Source organism: Fringilla coelebs (genome assembly GCF_963513975.1).
Source record: "Fringilla coelebs genome assembly, chromosome: 8".
Taxonomy (NCBI): domain Eukaryota; kingdom Metazoa; phylum Chordata; class Aves; order Passeriformes; family Fringillidae; genus Fringilla; species Fringilla coelebs.
The window spans coordinates 13352014-13374660 of NC_140066.1; the positions used below are offsets into that span (position 1 = coordinate 13352014).

Below are 22647 nucleotides of genomic sequence, written 5' to 3' on the forward strand. Positions count from 1 at the left end.
AGACCCATCTACAGAAGATATGTTCAATTTCAGAAAACAGAAAACATATAAGGGAAGCTAAGGCAGGGTGACATATGCTTTCCTTGGCTTGCTCTCTAGATGTTTGATGGGTGAGTTTATTATCTATAGGAACAATGAACAAGCCAATACACCCTTTTCAAGGTTTACAGGTGCCTTAACGTAACTTGCTCATTTAATTTGGATCTATATCCTCCTGAGAAGGGCAGAAGATTTTCATTTCTAAGGCCTCATTTAGCCATAAAATGTGTATCCCGTTAGCTAAGAGCAGATCTATGAATTTCATTTCATTTGGTGACAGGAGAAATAGCGATGTATGTATCACCCTCTCAATAACTGCTATTAAAAGGTGTGTGCTTCATGAAGAAACAGTGTGTTCCATGTCATAACATCTTTCATGAAATTTTGTAATTCAGGGCATTTGTAGCACAAGTATTTGAAAAGTATCAGTTTGCTCTTATTTTAAGAGTCTGGGGAAAATACAAGCCCCTTTTGTGGCTGGAGCTGGCCACCTGAAAAATTAGGATGGATTTTGCTGGCTCCAACAAAGTCAGTAGGAGATTTTCTAAGGCCTCAATGGGGCCAAAAATTCTCCTAGATTTCATACTATTATAGATATTGTACAATTTAGCCACCAAGGTCATTAAAATGCTATAATCCCTCGTGTGAGACATGATGGGGTAAAAGCACTTACAAAGGTATTGCTTTCTAAACTGGTGTAATTATAGTGGTAATTCCCAGAGAAGTACTGCAAATGCATTTCCAGTTCCAGTTTCTCAATTTTTTTGTCAGTGTTCATTACAGTAGTGATATGCTTCTGTCTAAATCTTGTTGATGTCCTTCCAGAGGGCACTAAAAACCCTAAAGTAAGTAAAGAAAAATTTAGTTGATGATTCTGACTGGCTTCTGATTGCTGCCTTTTGAGCCCTGTCCCTCAGCTCATAATCTATAATGTTTGCTCTTATACTACACAGACTACTCACTCCATATTTATATTCATCCCCTTACAGTTTGTCTAACTTAAAGAGAATGAGAAAAAAAAGAAGAAAATTAAAATACTTGCCACACCAAATGTGGATGCTTTGGACATTTTCAGTCCCTGGGAAGTTTCCAGCTGGGCAAAGCTGCCTTGTGGGGCAGTGAGGGCTGCTTTGGCTGGGCTCTGGTGACAGAGCATGGGGCTCAGACTCAAAGCAGAGGTCTACCCCTCCTGGCAGTGCAGAGAACAGGAAGCTTCTCAAAGTTCCAAAGAAACGCTGAGCTGTGAGCCCTCCTCTTCTGGTTTTAAGAAAGGAAAGGACATCAGGTCTCTGAATTATAGCAAAAAGGATTCAAACTGAGATCAACATGAGTCTTGCAAGGGATGAGAAGAGGGCCTGACTGTTTTGTGATGGTGATCCTCTCAAAAAATGATGAAAATCAGCTAGAGGTAAATAAAATTAAATGTTGTCTTTATGACAAGTGCGAAACATGATCTTAGGGCCCACTTATTTTTAATCTTGCAGTTGCACCATATTCCTCAGTGGCTGAGGATGAGGCACAGAGGTATTGGAAGCTCTGGTATTTTGCTTTTCCCAGGGCTTGAAATCAGCCTCACGTGCTGTACATGGGTTATACATGAATTTCCATCTGCTCTGAAGATGTCTAGATGTGCATTTCTCTTGGCTTCATAAAGCAACCTCCTTTCTACTGCTTAACGAAACTCTCAGATGTTATTTGAACAAAGAAGTGCTGTTCTTTACGAAGAAAACCAAGAATAAGCCCAGGGTATTTATTCTTTTCCTTTGAGTGCTTCAGTCCTTTGACTAATGCTGACAGGATTTCTGTTCCTGGTGTGTTGCTAGCTTCTTCACGAGTGCTACCAAATAAATACATCAGTTTGGAACATGATTTCTTACAACTGCCTGGCAAATTGCAGTGATGCTGTCAACTCATTCCTCACATGCTTTTATCAGACAGATACTAGACTAAAGATTAAATGAACAATATCTACTTTGATCAGATACAAGATTAAACATGAAATGAACAATACTTACTAGGCCTAGATTTGAAATGGTCACTGGGTTCACTGTAGTTTTACATCTCCTCATCAGCCCCTGGAGGTATCCAGTCACCAACAGAAAACATTGAAACAAGGAGCTTTGTGTCTTCTAAGGTAGAAGGAAACCTGCAAATAATAATATTTTGATTAAATAACCCTCTGAAAGCTGGTGGTGTCTCAAACAGATTGCCAGTTTGGACTTTCAGAAAACATGCAACTCCATGTTTCTTAAAAATGAAAACTATAGAACATTTACATCTCACAATTTCATACACTCTTTTCTAGTAAATAAAGTCAGGAATTTATACTTTTTTCTTTAACAAGAATTTTGATGATGTTTAGTACATGTGTATCATAAACAAACAGTCTATAAAATCCATGTTTACAGCTTTGTTGAAAGTTCAAGAGACACAGAGGTGAGTGGATATAGCATTGGGCTGGGACTCACCATGCTGCCACCTGGCTGGGAAAGACCCAGTTATTCCATAAGGTTTTGGATTTAATTGTGGGGATTTTTGCTTTTTCACTTGAGGTCTTTTGGCTGGCATAGCTAGAAGCCACCACATTCTAGGCCAGGATCTCCAGTATTTACCCAGCAGGTGAGCAGTGCCCAAATCAAGGCCTTTAACCGAGACTTTATGAAGCAGAGGGCTGTCATATATTTCACTGATATAAAAGGGCTCAAATCTCCCAACTGGTAGCTTTGGTTACCATAATAAAAATTGTACTAAAATTAGAGCCTGATATATTAAATCATTTTTTGTGATAAATAACTTGATTAGTTCTATGAGAATGATAGAAAACTTGATAGGACATATAATCTACTGGGACAGCAGGAACTCTCTGTGGTTACTTGTGTATCTACATGGGAAGCAGGAAAGCAAGATAATGTAGTGCTTCAAGCATATTCTGAACAGATCATTGTGCAGAAAAATTCTCTCATCACAGAAATCAAAAGGTTTATAAGTGGGAGAGGCAGTGCCTGCTCTGCAGTGACAGCTTCATGTTTATTTATTCTAGAAAGAATAAGAAGGAGATACTAAAGTAAAGACAGGATAATTTTATTCCCAGATCAAATAAAGGAATACAGAGTGCGTTCTCAACAAAGTGATTACTTTAGGGGGAACTAATACAATGACTGTTATTAAATTAAACAACTTTTTTTATAGGGCATCTCACATTAAGGATTTTAGTGTAAGTAATATTTCTGTCAGGCAAAATGATGCAAGACAAAATAGCTTTTATAGAGGCATTCCTTAACACACATGTTCCTGTAAAAATGTATTCTATCTAGTATAGTTCCTCTGCAGCACATGATCACATTGCTTAGCAGCTCTGAGAAACAGGGATGTCAAGAGCAAAGATGACTATTCTTCTTTCACTAGATGCCTGGAATCTTTGATTTTAAATTAGCTTTTAGGTGGTAGTATACATAAAGCTGAGGTAAATGTCTGCTCAGCATAGATAGCTGGGAGAAATCCTCAGCTCCATAGGAGCTGTCTTCAGTGCAAATCCCAGTGCCTTGCCAGCCTGCCCTTCCATCCTGGGGGAAGCCTTGTGAGCGAACCCTCACAGCGCTGAGTGCGAGGTGCAGCTCAGCTGAATTTTTTACAGAAACCATGCTTTTTTACAGAAACCATGCTTTCTCAGTGCATTAACTCACACTGGCTGTGGCAATCAGAGCTAAGAATTGTGGACCTATTGCATCTTTTCCTATCCTGAAATGGACATCCATATATCACCACACTTGAAGACCTAGAGCTACGTTTTATTATCCCAGAATCTGAGAGGTCTCAAGGGGTAATTATGTATAAAATGACTAAAACATCTTGCCTCAGGTGCAGAGTTCTGGAAAGCCATGTCTTCTCTAAGGGTCGTGAGAGTGAGATGAAAAAGCCTGACTGCATCATCTTGTATTGTTCCCTCCAGTGCCTTTGCTGGTAATTTATCAAATCTGTATTTATCTTAGCATTTATATATGGCTCCCATTGCACCACTTTGCAATATTCAATTCCTTTATTCTCACAAGGGCCCTATCTGGTATATTCTGCATCACATCTCATGCAGTCTTGAGGAGAAAGATCATAGCAACAGAAAATGACAGGAATGTAGTCCCTTTTACTTATATGCTTCCTCAATCTCTAAATTGTGGTTTGATGCTTACTAGATAGGGCTTCTCTCTCTCATGTGGGAAATGTGAAATGAGTATGAGGAAACTGAGTTTGTTTAGAAATATGAAGGGCTCAGAGTTGTACTCTATTTTCTGCTACTTTCTTCCAAAATATTGAGGACTTTTCAGGAGCTAGAGAATTTACACATCCTGTCACTGCAATTACTTGGTCAAGGTCTATTGCTTTTATTATTCAGGAAATTTGACCACAAAATGCATATGTGCTTTTTGTGCTGGGGAATAATTTTATTTTCTTAAGGCACTTGCTGAAATAAGGCCTGCATGTTTTAACTCAATTTTGTGTTCTCAATAAAAATCTAAAAAGGCCCCCCAAAAATTCTACACAAAACAAAGAAGCAAACCCCAACAAATAAATAAATAATCAGCCCCCCAAACCTTTTGTTTCTTCTTGTATTGTGAAGGATTTCTAAATGTTTTAATCGTTGCTCTGACCAAACATTACTAACCCCAAGTGCTGAAATACCATCTTCAGTGGTCATATGTGGAGACAGTAGAGATCTCTTCTCCAATCCAACTTTTCTCTGGGACAAGAAATTTTGAATCTCTGTGGTTCCTGAAGTATCAGATAATCCCAGAGAAAGGTTGTTTGGGCTGGGTACAGAACCAAGAGCAAGTTGTTGGGCAAGGCAGCATCTGCCTATTTTCTTCATAATTCTTCCAAGGAGGGAAGTACAGCATATGCTGTTAGCTATTCATGCTCATCCTGGCTTCACAGAATCATGGATGGATGCAGGCAAGTGACACATGGAAAAACAGGACTCAAGAATTCTACTGCTCCAAGAGAGCTTAAGTGGTAAAAGCACTATTCAAGAACAATGGAGGATATATTTTGTATGGAAAATATATTTCTGATGGGCCTAGGCTCAATAATTAACCTTTTAATTCCCCAGGTTTTTATTAGCAAAGCACACTACCTTCAGTCACAGCACTTACAGGAAAAGTCAGATCCTGCTGTCAGAAACCACTTGTGCTGACTGGAGTGGTTTATTGGTCACTTGCACAAGCTATCAGCCAAAGTACAGTGGAATAATAACACAGATTATGAGAAAGTCTGCTAGAACTCTTTCAAAAAGTTAGAAAGTTACCTGCAAATATGGAAAAGGAGGTGCAAGTTCTGGCACTTTCATGTCTAACCCTCAAACAGCCATTCTCTCCCTGTTGATTTGATAGTAATTCAAGATTTGAATAATACATTGGGAAGACTGTGATCTTGAGGACTTGTTACAGACATTTTCTCAACAGTCCTAATCCAGACTGGAGGCTGGAGGCTTTGGCTACAGGCTAATTGTTGATTCTTGTTTACCCTCTGGGCACTTTTCACAGTTCTGGCAGAAAAAACCAGCCTTGAAGTGTTTGTAAAATATGGAATACATTTGCATCGTAGCAAATGAGAAACGAGTCCCAAAGTCTTAATGCTAACATTGGTATGAATGTAAATTTAATAGACCTGCAGTTTTTCCTTAACAGCCCTCATACCTTCTCTTTGTGATTCACAAGAGAAAACAACCCTTCAATAAAAAATATTTTAGCCTTAGAACCATGGAAAGAAGTATTATCATTCTGTGAGAGAAAGAGCATAAATTCAGTGTTATTTTCCATTTGTTTTCATTTTACTTTTCACACATAACACTATAAGCCTTCCCATCACTCCTGCTATTGACATATGGAAAAGTTCAACTGCAGAATTTGCCCAGTGTTGAGGTTCTCTGACTTGTTCTAAACCACGAATGTTAATGCCCAGACTGCCAAGAGGTATCATTCTTTCATTTATGGATGCACATTTATGAATTTCTGGGGATACTGAGCTGCCTCTGACTACATATTTTGAGATAAGGACAAGTGCTGATGAGATTTAAACCATCCCCTTTGCAGACTTTGTACTAAGGGGTTTGCAATGCACATAAATGCTTTTATTGTAAATAAATGCACCAAAAAGTGTATTAAAAACGCCTGTGATATCACATACTGATTTCACATCTTGTGTCTTGTTTGAACTCAAATTTAAACATGGCAAGTGAAACTGGATAAAACACTTCTCACCTGCTTTGTAGTTTGAGAGAGATTATTTAATTTACTTTGCTGGAATTTTCTCACTGACAGACTTGGAGTACAACTGAAAATGATAGACTACCAAATAGGCAGTGAAAATTTCATCATGCCAGGTAAAGAATGGACATAAAGAATTTTTTAGCAGGCTTAAGGGCAGGTATTCTCCAGTCTCGTTTTTAAAGTTCATTCCTCAAGCAAGGCAAATAAGAATGAAAAGAAATTAAAAAATATATTTATAGTTCACTAAGTTCCTGTATTTACAACATATGAGTAGTTTAGCTTTCTCAGAACTTCAAGATGTTTGAAAACTGAGCTAGTATAAAGGAAGCTAGACACCCAATTTGCAATGGAAATATATAAGATGATGAATTGGATTTAATGGTCTCCAGTAAATCATAACATTAATGCTATTGCATGATACTTCACCTTAGCACCACATTAAAAAAAAATCTGTCTCAAGCTGAAAAACACATGCTCTAAACCCTCCAAGTCTGAGAAAAGAGCCAATTACTATGAGATCTGTAAGCATATTAAGCACATCTGACTTTTGGTTTCAGCGCAGATATGAAACATGGATAAAATATCCTTAAAAATTTTACTCTTTAAAATTTAATATAGGAATTTGCAGGACTAAAGGACCTTTATAGATTAACATGTTTGTCACAGTTTTAAAAATAATTGAAGAGTACGTCTGTGTTTGGGATGAAGAAACATAACCAATTTCACAAATCCCTTTTATCAAAACATCAATCCAGAAGAAAGAGCAGAAGCAGAAAACACAAATATCACACAGAGAAATAATTTAAAAAATGTATGAGCTATGAATTGAATTATAACCAGCCTTAAAAAATCGCAAAGTCTTAGTCACTTTATTAGATGCAACTATTTTGTCTGAATTTTCTACCTGAAACTCCAATGCCTTTTTTTTTTTTTAACATGACTATAACTTAACTGTCTAAAACTGCAGGTGCTGTAGAAGTTTCTGTCATGTGGAATGGAAAGGAAGAAGTATTTTTGCAACTGACTAACTAGCCCAGAGAGTCTCTGTTTCTAAACATTTGGTCAGGATATTTTCCTAAAGCTGCTCAACATGAAAAAGAAACCACCTCCTTGTGAACTTCCAAGTGTGAGCAGTAAAGGAGTTTCATATGATTTTCCAATGGCCTTTTGAAGGATAAGAAAACTGTAGTGTTCACTTATTTCTGGCCCCTCCTTCAAAACTGCACAAGACACTTATTCATGCAAGTGTTGCATATATAATTTAAACATAACTCTAAAAAAGGCAAATAATTTGTCAGCCTGGGAATCTAGCAAAGAAAGAGTTATTAAAATATACACACAACTGTAACAAGTCATAGAAAGGTTGCAGAAGTGCAGGCACGATTACATAATATTCATGGTTAGGAGAAAGATAATCCAGAAATTCTCAGTTGTACTAAATCTACAGACTCAAATGAGAGAACAAAGTAAAAAGCAAAGCCTCCAGATCCAGTCTGGAGTGAAACAGAAAATTTCATCACTCCTAAGCTTGCATTCAGAAGGGCCAGACGCGTGTCCTGGTGCCTCTGAGCTCCTTTGGGCGCACATTGAGCAGGCAAGGCTGGGCACAGAGAAGGGAACTCCTGCCTCCCCCCACGTGGGCTCTGGCAGTGTCTCTGGCCCATGGTCTCTCCCAGGAGCCACAGATCCGCTCCTGCCCTCGCTGCAAACCTTAGTGAGTTTTGAGCAGATGTGCAAAGAGCTGCTTGCATTCCCCTTGTTACCAGTGTCTAATTAGACACAGAGAAACGCAGAGAAACACAGAGAAACCTTGGGGAGGAGGTTTTCAGCTGCAGTGAAAGAACCAAAGCTCATGAAAGGTCTCAGAACATGGATCTCCAAGTGCACGTGTCAATCATGAGGAAACACTTGACTGACAGCCAAATTTGGGGATGAAGCAGCATCTTTTGGGTGTGTACTTCCTCCGAAGGACACTGAATACCCGGGTCCGCTGTAGCAGGACAGGCTTCCTGAAACAGCCTCTTTCCAAAGGTTTGAATGACTGGCTGTGGGAAAGACAGCGTTGCCATTTACTGGCATGGCTGGCTAAAGGAGTTTGTTAAATAGCCATTAAAAAAAGAGAGTTAAAGAATTCACTGTTTCTCATTTTCAGCAGAAATAGAGGAATTTCTTCACACTGCTTCAGAAAAGGGGAATCTTTTCCGGCAGAGAGGGAGTGGGAAACGGGCAGCGAGGACAGAATCACAACAGCTGACTGTCTGTGCAATTTATGGCATGATTTTTCAGAGAGAAGTGCCCCATCTGTGCAGACTAAAGGAGCTGCCAGCAGTAGAAACAGGCAAGGTTTTTTTACATACTTGGAGGTGCTGGTGACATTTCCCACTTGAAGCTAAGGACAGAAATGTGGGGTGCAAAAGGAACGGTAGAAGTATTCCATGACCTGTTTAAACATGGGTTTAACAAAACTAGGCCTAGGGTCACCTAGGCCATCTACATTTTTTCTGCAACTGGGCATTTTGTTTCAGCAGATTCTAAGTGTCACACTGAGAATTTCCATACTTGCTTCCTTCTATGCAAATGCCAGCCTGTTTTTCAATTCTCAATACATATGAGTAGAGAAGCACTCTGACTTGTCTATGAGACATACCAGAAAGGTGATGTATTTTATCTTTGGCAGTAGAGCAAACCTTTTAACATGCAGTTCACTTATTAGACTGACACCAGCCTTTAAGAGTTGCTGTAGTTATTATTTATCCTAAAACTGTGATATATTTTCTACTGTCTTGTTGGGTATGACAGAAAAGGAAATTGCTCAGATTTTGCCTTCAACATGTCAATAGCTCAAAGGAGCAAGCAGAAAATAATTACATGAAAAAAAGGGAAAACTGAAGCAACCCCCCATAATTATTTTTTCCCACCCAAATAGCATGACTGGCATTTGGATTTCCTCCTGCCATCAGGAGAACACCTGGATTTCCCTTTCCATTGTACAATTTAGGCTTCTATCATTTTTGCATACCCAGAGCAGAAATATCTGCTTCTATTCCCTACAAATACTCTGTAGTAATTAGAAATTACCTGAAAACACAGTAGGATGTTGGCAGTTCCCCAGTGAAATCAAAGATGGGAGTTGCTGGGAGAATTTGGGTTGGGAAGTCTGTGTCCACACTGGGGTGACAGCCACAGAGTATCAATTGCAGGGGGAGGCAGAAAAAGAAAAGAGGGAAAGGTGGCTCCCAGCCAGGTCAGAGGTGGGAGCTTGGGCCCTGTATTCTGGGGGGACAGACACTGCTCTCAGATCATGTCAGCATGGTGGATATGAGGTGGATGTTGGCCATAGACCTTATTTCTCATGTACCACCAGCCTCAAACCAAGCTAATCCAGGAGGCTGGCTAAGCTTTGGGCAAGTCAGAATGGTCATCATGCCAACAGACCATATTGTGCTGTTGACCTTGATCTAGGAAAGATAATGGGTTTTGTCTGAGTCACTCTAACACTGAAATTTGTCCTTGGATTTAAGCCTGAGACTAACTCCGACTAAAACATTGTTTAGGACACAGAATGGTTACTGTGAACAGTCTTACTTAAAGCCAGAGTAAACTTAGACCAAAAATATTCACCGTTTTTAATAAATGCAGGTAATGAGATCCCTCAGAACAGCAGGAATTGGGCTCAGCCAGATGTGTTTGTGCAACCAGGTTATAAGATCAAAATTCAGTCAAGCACAAACACAAACATAAACATTGTGTAGTGAGTGTTTATGGCCTGCTTATTTATGTATGCCATAATTTTGTCTGAGCATCCTGGTCCCAGAAAATCAGAGAATTGTTTAGTTTAGTTCCCAAAATGTCAATTTGGGTGCTGCTGGCTTATTTTTCTCCATAGGAAGCTCTTCATTTTCAGGAGGTGCTGAAAGGGATCTGTTCAAACTTACCCTGTGCTGGGCATTCATACCATGGGGGATGACAGCCATGCAAATGGTGACTCCATTCCTATAACTTCATTGCACTGACCAGTTCAAGCACCTGCTGTAAGTGAGGAGTTCTGTGATCTGGAGGTGCACGTGCAAGCCAGCACCACACATTCAGAAATCCACATTTCCCATAATTATAAACCTGGTTTATAATGCTCTTTAAGAAGCAGATGTTTGCCTTGACATAGCAGCCTGTATACAAACTGAGATCTTAGTAAGAGAGGGAAGACTTCAGAGGTACAATGAAAGAAAAAATCAAGCCTCAAAAAAAAAGTGAAAGGAAGAACTGAAAAAACCAACGCTATCTGTAGTGTAAATATTCTGGATTCTTTCCTGGAAGAGAAAAAAAGGGGGGGAGGAAAGGCTCTTCTATAGATATATGTAAGAACCTGAAGGTTTTGATTTGATCAGTTACTGGCATGATGCCATAACTGACAAGATTCTTCAATAAGTTAGATTATCCACCACTAAAATCTTGATATATAGAGTTATTAAGATCCAAAGTCTGGCTGAAACCAAAGGAATTTAGGATCCAATCCTTAATTCAGTTTAGATTTACAAGGTAGGACTCTCTGAAGAGCTGAGAATAAATCCTGCAGACAGGTAGTTCTGGCACTGATCCAGCTCTTATAAAAGCTATGATGTCTTTTTAAGAGGTCCAGCAACCTGGACAGTTTCTGAGTTTGTCTTTTTGAAGTCACCTATGGTGACCAAGGCTCCTGCTTCTCAAACACCACTGGAAGAACAGGACCTCTTAAAAACTGTCTGGTGATAATAAAACCTCGCCTTAAATGGGGATTTTGTTAAAAAGTACAGAAAAGGTTTGAATATTGACAGCTTTTACTCTCTCCTTCTACATGCCCAGTACACACAATTCCATTATAAACCTCTTCCCACTCATACAACAAATGGTGCACTCTGTTGCTTAGAAGTCGCTCTCTGTGCACTTGCTCTCATTATGAAATGTTGTTGTATTTGGAACTTGACATAATGATGGCCATGACTGACCTGTCAGTGTAGATCAGAACAAATCATATTCAGCATGGCAGGTAATTGTGATTAAACCTTGGCCCTATTTCATAATATGAACAAGCATCTCAAGACCTGACTGGGAAGGGTTCTAATAAGCAGAGCTCCATTTTCAAAGGTGCAGAAATTTTGTCTATATAACAAAAGGGAGACAAGAATTTTAAAAATTAGGGGAATTAACATGATGTATATGCTGAAGGCTGTAGTTTAAACTTTGAGAAACATAGCTATCTGCAGCATTTTTACAGAGGTATATAGGAAATTTTTAAGGAAACCAATGGTAAAGCTAAAACTTCCTTTCAGAACATCATCCTGTACATTTAAAATCACCATTGGAGCAAGCCAGTGTTTTCAAGCTGCTGTCTGCCAAAATGCCCAGTGTGTCCTATTATCTACAACAGTATGTGTGCTGTTCTTTCACAAATCAAAGCTGGTTTTCAAAACTGGACACATATGAGCAAAAACTAGAAGGGAGCAGGGCCTGAATATGGTCCAGGAAAGATTTTCAGTATTTTAAGATCAGAGCATTTTATTCTTTTGGAAGGTGTTTGTTGGTGCTTGTTTTTTGTGCAACATGATATTCCAGGTCTGGCTCAGAAGACACCGTTCTCACATTCGGAGCGAGGGGATCCAGCCTGCGTGGCTGCACTAGATATTGATCATGTCTTCTGGGGATATGCAGGGAAAGAAAAGGAGGATTTTTCCCTTTTAAATCCGTGTTAGGAATTATGCAGTCCTCCAGTGGAGCCCCAAGCTGGCTGTATGTGCTGCTTTGTTTCCTGTAGGGAGAGGGATATAAAAAGTGCAGATAACGAAACCTAACTAGAAGGGTAGGCCTCTTAAAAGTATTCATTGTCTGGGGAAAGAGGGAGGAAGGAACTCACCTGACCTTGACCACCCAAGCTTTTAACACTCAAAAAGACTTTCAAAGCTTTCTGAGAGAGATTTACAACTGTGAAAGGACTCTGGAATTACACTGCGGCAGAAGGAATATAATTCACCTTGACTTTCTCCCCTCCCCCAAAATCACCCAAGTCACTTCTGCATTTTCAGAAATGTGAATACATAGTTTTGGAAATTGATTGACAGAATCAAAGGAATTCCTGGCTTAACACCCTCACACAGTCTCTTCCTCTAAATTTCTATCACTTCTCTCACACTGGCTGCTTTTGCTGTGAGAGTCAGCCTCCATGTCCCAGCTCTCTGTGCTCTCTGCAACAAAAGAAACCCATCACCCAGAGTCTGGGGCTGCTGCAACTAACACATTACAGCCATAATAAGTTCCTAAAAGCACTTACTGATAAAGGCAGCTGTTGTGGGCAGGCCACAGTTCTCAGACCTCTGAGCCTTATTATCAATAGCAGTCCAGTCTGGATGCCTCCTTACTAAACTACTGCAATATTATTGCTGGCTCTATCCCAGAAAGTCCAGGCAGGGTTAGGAAGCCACTGTTTTGCACACTCAAAATTCATGGTCTCTAAATTTTGCATGATATTGTTATTGGGCTAATATGTCCCAACAGCAATAATCAAAGATATTTGCTTCCAGAGGCACTGAGATAATGACTCCAGATCAACCCCCTCTTCAGACCTCCAAGAGAAACTGTTTTTGTCAAAGACTTCTTGAATAATGGGGAAACTACAAACAAAGCTCCTGGAGTTCTCAGCATCTACGGCTGCTGCTTCAATTTTAACTTGCACAAACACAGGACTTCTGGTGGCAAAAAGCAGGCTCTTTTCTCTTACTGTATTTGAACAATTTCAGGGTCTTTGGTTTTCAGTGCCTCAGAGAATGTATCTCTAATAGTTTCTTTCAGTCAGAGAAGCTGCAAAAACCGAAGAAAGTTTTCTTTTTCATTCTTCTTTTCATGCATCAAGAAAATGATTAGAGGCTGGGGCAGCTTCTGGCAGGTGCAGCTCCCAGAGGGGCCCTGTGCCACTTGTGTTGGTGGCAGAGATGTGTCAGGTAGCACATGGCACTCCTGCACTGCCTCCCAGCCTCACTGTGCTCCTGCCCAGGGAGGCTTCCCAGTGCTGGCATCTCTGAATCTGCTTTAAAATTCTTTACTGAAGCTACAAATCATCACGACAAGCTACAGGAATGTGATCTCTTCCCTTCTCTCCTTTCTCTTTGCTATGATGTATTATAATGAACATTCTGAGGCAGATCAGTAGAAAGCCCCTGAATATAAGCCTCTGCACTTAAAATATCAAAATTGCAAGTAGGACTGTGTTCCCTGAGTTTTGGAAAATAATTGTACTGTTTTATTTGCAGACTTTACTGCTAGGATCTTCCTGAATTATTTTATTCATTATGTTTCTTCTTTACAATCAGTATTCATTTCACAAGTCAATAACATATGGGATGTATCAATACGCTCAAGTGAAGATGACACATTCATAACTCATACAGCTGTTTTTTCACACCTGAGAAGGAATATAATGCTCCATATCAGTGCTCATCCACAGCTGTACCACATAAATAAAAAACCTAGATCGTGTGGAAAAAAGAAACAGTGACTTAAAAGAAAACTCAGCTGCCTAACTGCACATTGCTGCACTCTTCAGAAAGCTGGGAATCTATTAAGCCTGGCTGGGAGAAGTTGTTCTTTTAAGATTAACTCCTTCTCAGGGAACACTGCACTGCTGACTGTGAGCTGGGATTGGAAATGAAACGTGTGAAGCACCAGGAGGAGAAACAGCCATGACCTGGGCAGGGAGCGTCCCTGGGAGCTGCGTCACATCCCACGACTTCGGAGCATTTTAGACCAGGAGGAAGGGGTTAAAGATTTTGCTGCATAGATTTTGCACTTAACTAAAACTCATTTGTGTCTTTAAGACCCAGCTGCAGCTCTCTAGATGAAGTAAAAAGCCAAGACCCACACCCTCCCACAGTCTCTCTTCCCAGAGCAAAGCAAACCAACAGCCACTTCTGACAACTGCCAAAACCTCCCCTTTCTTGCCATCTCTCCTCTTCCTCAGCGTTTCCTCCTCATCAGGAAAGGCTCAGACTAAGGAACCTTTGCTCTCCTGACAGCACTCATCCTGGCCCTGTCTGTGGCAGGCACAGCCAGGTGCCCCAGCAGCCCTGGGGTAGCAGCAGCTCTGCTGTGAGCAGGTGGGCACAGAGGGAACAGTGGTCCCAGAACCCAGCCCCCTCCCAGCTCTGGATCTTCAACAATGCTCAAGCAGTCTCCCCTTAATATCATCACCTGGTTATTCTGCTTCAGCTTCCTCACGCTGTGTGTTTGTGGGGACGAGTGCTACACAGCAAATTCTAAGTATTTTGTTCAAAGTACATAAATGTGTCAAGATTTTTAAAAATGGTTTCCACTCTTCTTTTTTTTTTTTTTTTTGCCAGCACTGTTTGATTTTAAAAAAGATCATCTGTAGAAAGAAAAAAAAAGCCTGTCTTTTAAGATATTTGCCAATTCTGAGACTTTACAAGATAAAGAACTACCTGCTACTTCTCTCAAACCTAGACAGGACATAAACTGTATGTTCCTGCAACAATTACGTAAATAAATGCCCTGACCCCAGAGAAGCCCTGGCCTTTGTTGATCTCATTTGTGAACAAATAAGCAGCAAAAAGAACAGCAATGATCACACTTCTGCAGGAACTGACAGAAGGGAATTGGTATTTCCTAAATAGATTAGGAGGCAGCTGAAATTAACATTTACCAAACTCTTTTTTTTGGGGGGGTATAAAAGAATAATGGAGGCAAAAATAACTACTAGTAAAATTCATTTACTTAAGGGTTATGAAACTCTTTCCTGTTCCTTGTTCCTAGCTGTCTACTACAATCTATTGCAGGACTGTGACAGCATTTAGGAGTTTAATGCCCATGGAATAGAAAGTTGTCACAGGTTGATGGGCTCCTGCTGCTAGATAGTGTCCACATCATTAATCATGGACACTTATCTCCTCTGCCTCACAGGAGGGCCATAGTGACACTTGCTCACTGTACAGTGGAGAACACCAAAAACTATAATCTACCAGAGGTAAATTTACCATGAGATTGTGACAAGGACCACAGACATACAGGCAGCTCAGGAGCAGATTTATCACCCAGTGATGAGGACTGCAGCTGACCTCTGGCCTTACCTAACATCCCTGCTCCCACCTGCAGACCCCACACGGCCGCTCAGCTCCTGCACTGGGCAGCGGCTGTAGAGAAGCCTGGTCCTTGTCTGCCCCTGTGCCAGCACCTCAGTGTGCAGTCTGAGCTCATGGACCAGTAAAAACAAGTTTTTGTCTGAACAGACAAGTTTATGTCTGAACAGAATGGAATTTTTTTCCTGCGCATTAAACCCAAAAACCTCCCTTACTTCCATTTCACACAGAAGAATTTTGTTGGGGAAAAAAATAATTTGCATTATTTTCTTGAAGACATTTCTGATGTAATTAATTCAAATGAAAAAGAAAGGTTAATTTCAAAAGGCAGAAGTGTGTGTAAAAGTATAAAAATTAGTTGAAATACTCTGGAAACCTGGATTAGCTGAAGTACTAAATAGGACTTGAGTTAACAGGTCCATTTTAAAAAGACTATTGTAACTAATGGATTATAAAATATTCTAAGTTCTGTCAGCATTTTTTCTTCAAGCTGTCCAACACAGTAGGGAGACAGGGGACACTGCAGCATCTAACACTGCAGATAAGCTCTTGATGAAGAGTCAAGTCTGAGATTTGACCGAAGTCAAGATTTGAGGGCTGCACATAAAAAACAGAGCAAATATCTGAATCACATTCTACCAAGATACCAAGAAAGGATGTGAACACACACACTGTATAATATTTTGGTTATTTACTACTAGCTGGAACTGGGACAGCAAATACAATATAGTTAAGAAGAAAAAAAATTACCCACTGCTACGACTTATTGAAGGAAAGGTAGATGGCAGTGTACTCTATTACTTGAGATATCTAAATCTTTCTATTTCTACACAAAAACCCCATAAATTAAAAACAACTAGATTTGAGTTTGTAGGGATAATTTTCCCATGGGAGATTAACTATCCCCCCCCAAAGCTTTTTTTTAATCAGCCAAAAAATACTTTTTTTTTTGCAGGTCCTACTTTTGTGTAGGTAGCTGATAATTTACCTTGGACACCTCCCTTAACAGGAACCAGGATTTCCACAAGAGCTGGAAAAGTGCTAATGAAAAAAGATGTGATTATAAGCAAACAGCCCTCTTGATATTTGCAGCTCATATCAAAGGGCTGGTTAATGTTTTCTTTAGTTTCTTTGGAGCAGATTTTGCATTCAATAGTCAGAAACTGGATATTTTGAGCACCAAAGAGCATCACAACTGATTTTGTAATCTCCGAGGGAATGATATTTTTAATTATTTTCTTCTCTATTGCTTTTATTTCTTTGTATGATTTGTAATGTATCCCATAAGTAAAAAAAAAACCCAATTCTTACTGCTTTTTAAAACTAAAATAATATGTTAAATGTCAAAAGAAAAAAATAACAAATCATTATAAATGATAATTCATAAAATAATCAACGAACAAACAAATACAGGTGCTAGATGCTGTTCATCATGTTAGATGACTCTTCAAACAAGTGAAAAGATGAGTACATGGATAAGGATGAAGTACTTTGAAATTACTTTGCTTAGAACTCAGTGTTACAAACATCGGAGGTGGGATTTTGATCCCACTGTGGCTTAAAATTGGTGTAATTTTGCTGAGTTAATTTGGCTTTATTGAGACATAACTGAGGTCAGAACTGTATCTTGATGCTGCTGTGAGTGAATAAAGGATGAATCAATATTAAGTTTGTTCTTTCCACGTTTGTGGTTTTTTGATGGCCTGTAACAATGAGACACCAGTGTGCTACTATTATCCTTCATAATGAAAACTTATCTTGACTTGGACTTTACATTTCAGAACTTCCTTTTGATATTTTCAGATAGTTTCTCTGTAAAGATATGGATACTTATGTTGAAGGGGAGCAACAAGATACTGTTCTAGCTGAGCTGATGACAAAGTTAACTCATGCAATTTATTTTTTCTCAGTTTTGCCTTCATGAAATTCATATTGCTTGATCTTATTTTAAAAATGAAGCAAATCTAGTGATAACACATCACAGAAATAAATTATCCCTTTTCCTTGTTTCTGTAAACCACTTAACTATTTGCTACATGACATAAAAGAAAAACATGCAAACCACACACAAAAGAAAGAAAGATGAAAAGGAAGTGTATGTTCTTAAGTGACTCTGACCTGATCTGTTATGATCACTTGGGTACAGTGGATATCTTAATCTTTTGTGCCATCAGGTATCTGTACTAAAGTATTGCATAAATAGATATGTGAGTGACCAGAGATGTCTTTTCCAGAGCAAAGATTGAAATATTGGGTCAGAAAATAATCATCAATCTTTTGAAAATTTGTGAATGTGTGATTATGAACACATTTTGAGGATACTAGGAAAATTCCAGGCACTTTCATATTTTCCTGATTTTTCCACTAATTGTAAGATTTCAGATATGCTGGCCTGCTGCAGGTACACTTGTAACCTCTCCTTATGCAAACACAGCCTAATGGGAACTCTCTTGCCACACATTTACTTTGAAATATATGCTTTGCACATATTAGTTTATTTTAATGCCAAACATATTGTAAACCTTTTTTAGTGATCGTGAGTCAGAGTAGAAATGAAACAGTCAGGGTAAAGAGGAGGAATACTTGTTCACCTTGAATTTATTTCAGCTTTATTAATTTTTGCCATGTTTGAGCCTGCCTCTCATTCATCTGGCAAACACAAATGAAATCTAGAATTAGTGCACCATGAATAATTTGGTGTAACCACATACAGTATATGAAAGCAAAGCTCAAGAAGAAAGAATTACTTGACATGAATTCTCCTGGTTTTCTGACAGTTTTTCTGGCCTGATAAAATGTTAAAATTGTATATTTGCAGCACAGTGTTCCAGTAGCATGTGCTCCTATATAATTGCATCCAGACTCTTAACCTCAAAGAATAGATCTGATGCTTTCTTTCTCATACTTGAGATATTTAATTTACTTTTCGTTATTTTCAATGCTTTTAAATATTAAAATGTGGGCTATCAATAAACTGGTAACATAACTTAGGGCAATTTGGTTTTTTACTATCTACTGTGATGCTCCTTTGCTCTGAGGTTTAAGACAGAAGAGTGTGGTGACTCTTCCGGTACTCTCTGGTGAAGAGTAGAAAAGCTACATTCCTGGAGAAGGAAGAAATGCACATCTCCATTCCCCCTGGTCCTGGGCAGCATTTCAGACTCTTTATATCATTAGGAATAACCTTCCTTTACCAAGGGCTTTGGCTTGGGACTGTGGCAGTAGGAAGCTTGTTCAGTTACTGTCTATTCAATTTTAAAACATATAATTGTGTTTGTTTAATCATGGCCTCTGCTGAGACATGATCTTATGATCCTATAATTTTTTTACCAGACTACCAGGCAATAAAAATCCCAGAGAATTCAGTGCATTTCACAGTCTTCACTTGATTTCAACTTTTGAAAATTCACCATTCAAGAAGTCACTACCCTGGGCTGTGGTAACAAATCACATGAGTGTTCCAGGTCCACCTCAGCACAGGATTGCTTAAATTACCTCTTCCCAATGTGTCAAAATAGAAACACTTTTTTAACAGCTACAGCTGCTTCAGGGTAAATTTGTGAATAAAACTATAGACTTTGGGGCTTTCAAAGACACCTGAGAGAATTCAACATCTTGATTTTATGTCAATTCTACAGGCCTTGAAAACTTCAGTTCTGTGCGCTGAAAAACTTATACTGTATCCTTTTATACACTCACAGTGACTAGAACATTTTGTATTTGTACAATATATGGGTACATATTGTACCCACTTAGTGATAGGTATGAGGAAATGTCTGAAAGAGAAACCATTTCATGTTGGATGCATGCAGCCCTCCATAACATCAGCGTTATGTGTTCAAATACTGAAATTTTATCACAACTTATCTGTTGTTTTCCAGGGAGACAAAGCTCACAATGCTCCAACACAGGTTTATCTCAAGGAATATAATTCCTTAAGGAATAAAAATTAATATGAAGCACCAGTAATCTGGAGGTTATTTGTGAAACCCAGTCACATTTGCACTTATTCCCCTGTTAATTGATACGGGGATGTTATGCCATTATTTTAAGTTTGCTGATAATTGAGGGGAAATAAACATAACAATGAAATCACTGCTGATAGGTGACAAATCACATTCTGATAGGTGACAAATCAATTCAGTTATGATACTTTCTTTGTCATACTGAGGTATTTTATTGTGCAGATGAAACCTCTCAAATTAATAAAACTGTTAAATCCATAAAGTCCTACGTACCAAATAGCACACCGTAGAAAAAGTACCAATCATTTAAAGGATAAAACTGATAAATGCTAGCATGAGAGATCATTTGGGAAAAGATTCTTGCTTTCAAGAGGGTTATGCTGTAACCGTGATACACCATGGTATGAATACATGCTTAGCACATCATCTACAGATATGTGCCCACAGAGCTACGCAGAGACACTGATGCTGTGACCTCTGTTATCTCTTTTGTATTTGATTAGTTCTGCTGGCAGGTACCAATTGCATGCTACACAGAAGGAGCTCAGTGAGTCCCAAACAGTTGCATCACAAGGTCATTTAATAATGTTTCTGTGGTGCCTTTCATTTTAAAATGAAATATGATTTAATAACAAGAAATAAAGCTGTTATTAGGCTCTTTCTAACGTGATTTAACTCAAATGGGATTTTGTAAAATTGCTAAACTTGCGTAAAAAGGAAGGAGCTTAGAGAGACTTAAAAATTATGTAATAATGTATTTATTCACCCCCCCCCTTCCACCACAGACTGTGTATATCTGCAAATGACTCATTCATGTTGCACAATACACTTCAAGAGGTCATAATGAAGCTGTGCCACCAACCACCTTGTCAAAGATACTGCACAGATGACCCTGGCAAATCCAGAGTACAAAATGCTCTACAGCAGTGCCCTTCAAATTCATGGTCTTTCTTTAGTGATCCCACCTCTAACAGTCATTTATTTGGTAACACTGAAAGAAACATTTTCTTTCTTTAAGACACTGAAAAGCAACATGGCACAAAGCAGACTGGGCTGAAAATTTTAGGGAATTGACATATCCTAAGGAAACTGAATTATAAATTACTGGAAGACCAAACCTGCCTAGCCAATGGGTCAAGACTAACTTTTAATTAACTATTTAATGCATGTTTTTTGCAGTTTGAAGGCTTTCAAAGTGCACAAGGCAATACTGCTAACTAATATTACAAAGAACAGCTAGTGTGCTTTAAACAACAACCAACCAACAAACCGACCAAAAAAAAAATCCAGAAAGAAAAAGGATTTTAGCTCTTTAATTTCAGATTTTGGATTTTCAAATGTTCCAATACTCTCTGGTGGGGTTTCAGTTTACCACTTCTTTTTTAACAAAGGAGATCATGAGTGGACTGATGAAGAGGGGACTGAGGAACCACAAAGCTCACTCAGTCCTGGCTGCACTTCACAGTTGAATATATGACAAAACCTATAGAAACTTGCTCAGCTTCCACAAAGAAACTTGAGATAGAAATTTCCCAAGATTTCCTGTGAAATCTTCATAGCTATTGTATTGCTCAGGTAGCCCCGTTCAGATGACTTGTGTAAGCAGCCCCTGAACCCCAGGCTCAGCAGAGTGAGCTCTGCTGGCCCAGCTCCAGCGCTGACTCAAAGGAAGAAGTGCAGGATGAGGGAAGGAGCAGCCTCAGGCAGCTCTCCTGCCCCCTTCCCTTGGAGCCCTCAGCAAAGGGTGCTCGGTGTATTCAGAGAAGGAGAGAGGCTCTGCGTGAAGCACCTGAGTCTCCTCTGAAGCTGGAGGAGCTCCTCAAGAAAACCACAGCAGGGTCTGTTGGACCAGCACCTCTGAACCTTTAAACAGGAGTGGGATTTGTCCTATTAGTTGCCTTCCAGCTTGTGTGCCCCCCCCTATGGTGCAGAGACAGAAATCTGGATGGTGGAGATTCCTACACTTGTTAGAGGCTTTTCATGTTCCCTCCTGGATCTGGCATTCTCCCACTACTTGTCATGTCACAGGTTTACCTTTTAAGAGCTCTTTGATACTGTCATGTCTTATTTGACACTGATACATCCCCACGTGGATAAGATGAGTAGATAGAGCTGTATTTTTTACCATATGCATAAAAATTCCCAGCCCTGGCAAACAGAGAAAAGACAACACGTGTATTAACATCCTGAATAGGCTGTTGATTTTTTTCCCCCAAACTGGAAACTTTTGCCAGAGCATTAGCAGTTTCACAGTAAGCAAACAACTTGTAGTTTCACAGTGATCAAATGATTACAGCATCTACCCAGCAGTGCTAAAAAAAGCCTTTAGTACGTCATGGGCCACCAAGACCAAATCTTAATCAAACACAATATATGCTCACTAAATAACGGTGCTAAAACATGAGGAATTTATATAATAATTTCTTATTAAACTGATGCTCTGTGAATATGTTTAATGAGTCGCCAAAAGAATCTCAGCCTAGCTTAAAAGCAGTAGAGGAAAATGTAAACTGCCCTGTGGCACATCTGTTGGTGCTGCTGGCATGGGAGGCTTGACTCGCTGGGATTCCAGGCACCAATGCCAGCCTGATTTGCACAGATACAACTCTCTTGAATTTTGAAACAGCAGAAGCACATATAATTCAAAATGCAATATGATTCTGTTTCCAAGTGGCACTACAACAATGGAAATATCTTTATTTAGGCATTTAAAAAAATATTGCTATTTTAAATGGAAATAGTTGTTTTTCCCATGTGTTTACTCCTAATGAGACAGTAGTGGCAATTGATCTGATTTACTGGAAACTATAGGCACATCTTTTATAAATTCTTCTTGCAAAACCAGTGAGTTAAAAGAATTTAGAGTAGGGAGGTTTCACCTGCATCACTTGTGTCAGTGATCTGAAGGGAGGTGACAAATAGGCATATAATGAGACACATGGCTTTATACCTGGCAATCTCACACATAAAAAGAATGTCAAGTGTATTTGACAGAATGAAATGAAACTAAAATGTTAGCATTAATTGCTACTCAGTGCTGTATTACCAGCCCCACAATCCAAATCAATTATGAAGATTTGTATCAGTTGTGAGACCAAAAAGATTTTGGAAGCCTGTCAACTCTAGGGTGTCATTACCTGATGATGATATGACTGCTCTGGGTTCTGCTCAGAACAAGGAGAGTCACAACCACCCACTTCCAGGACTGCAACCAAAATGGTACAAATGGAGTGTTTTAAAGGAAAGTTGACAGGTGTATGGTTCAAC

General features: G+C 39.2%; 1 long non-coding RNA gene across 1 annotated transcript in view; it reads right to left on the minus strand.

The window, feature by feature from the left end:
* Nucleotides 1-1137: 1137 nt before the first annotated feature.
* Nucleotides 1138-22647, minus strand: part of LOC311156530 — a 111291-nt gene continuing 89781 nt past the window's right edge. Inside the window, exons 2-3 of the long non-coding RNA XR_014616356.1 lie at nucleotides 2055-2185; nucleotides 1138-1296 (exon numbers count right to left, since the gene is read on the minus strand). This is a non-coding gene — a long non-coding RNA (uncharacterized lncRNA). The remainder of the gene's footprint in view (nucleotides 1297-2054; nucleotides 2186-22647) is intronic.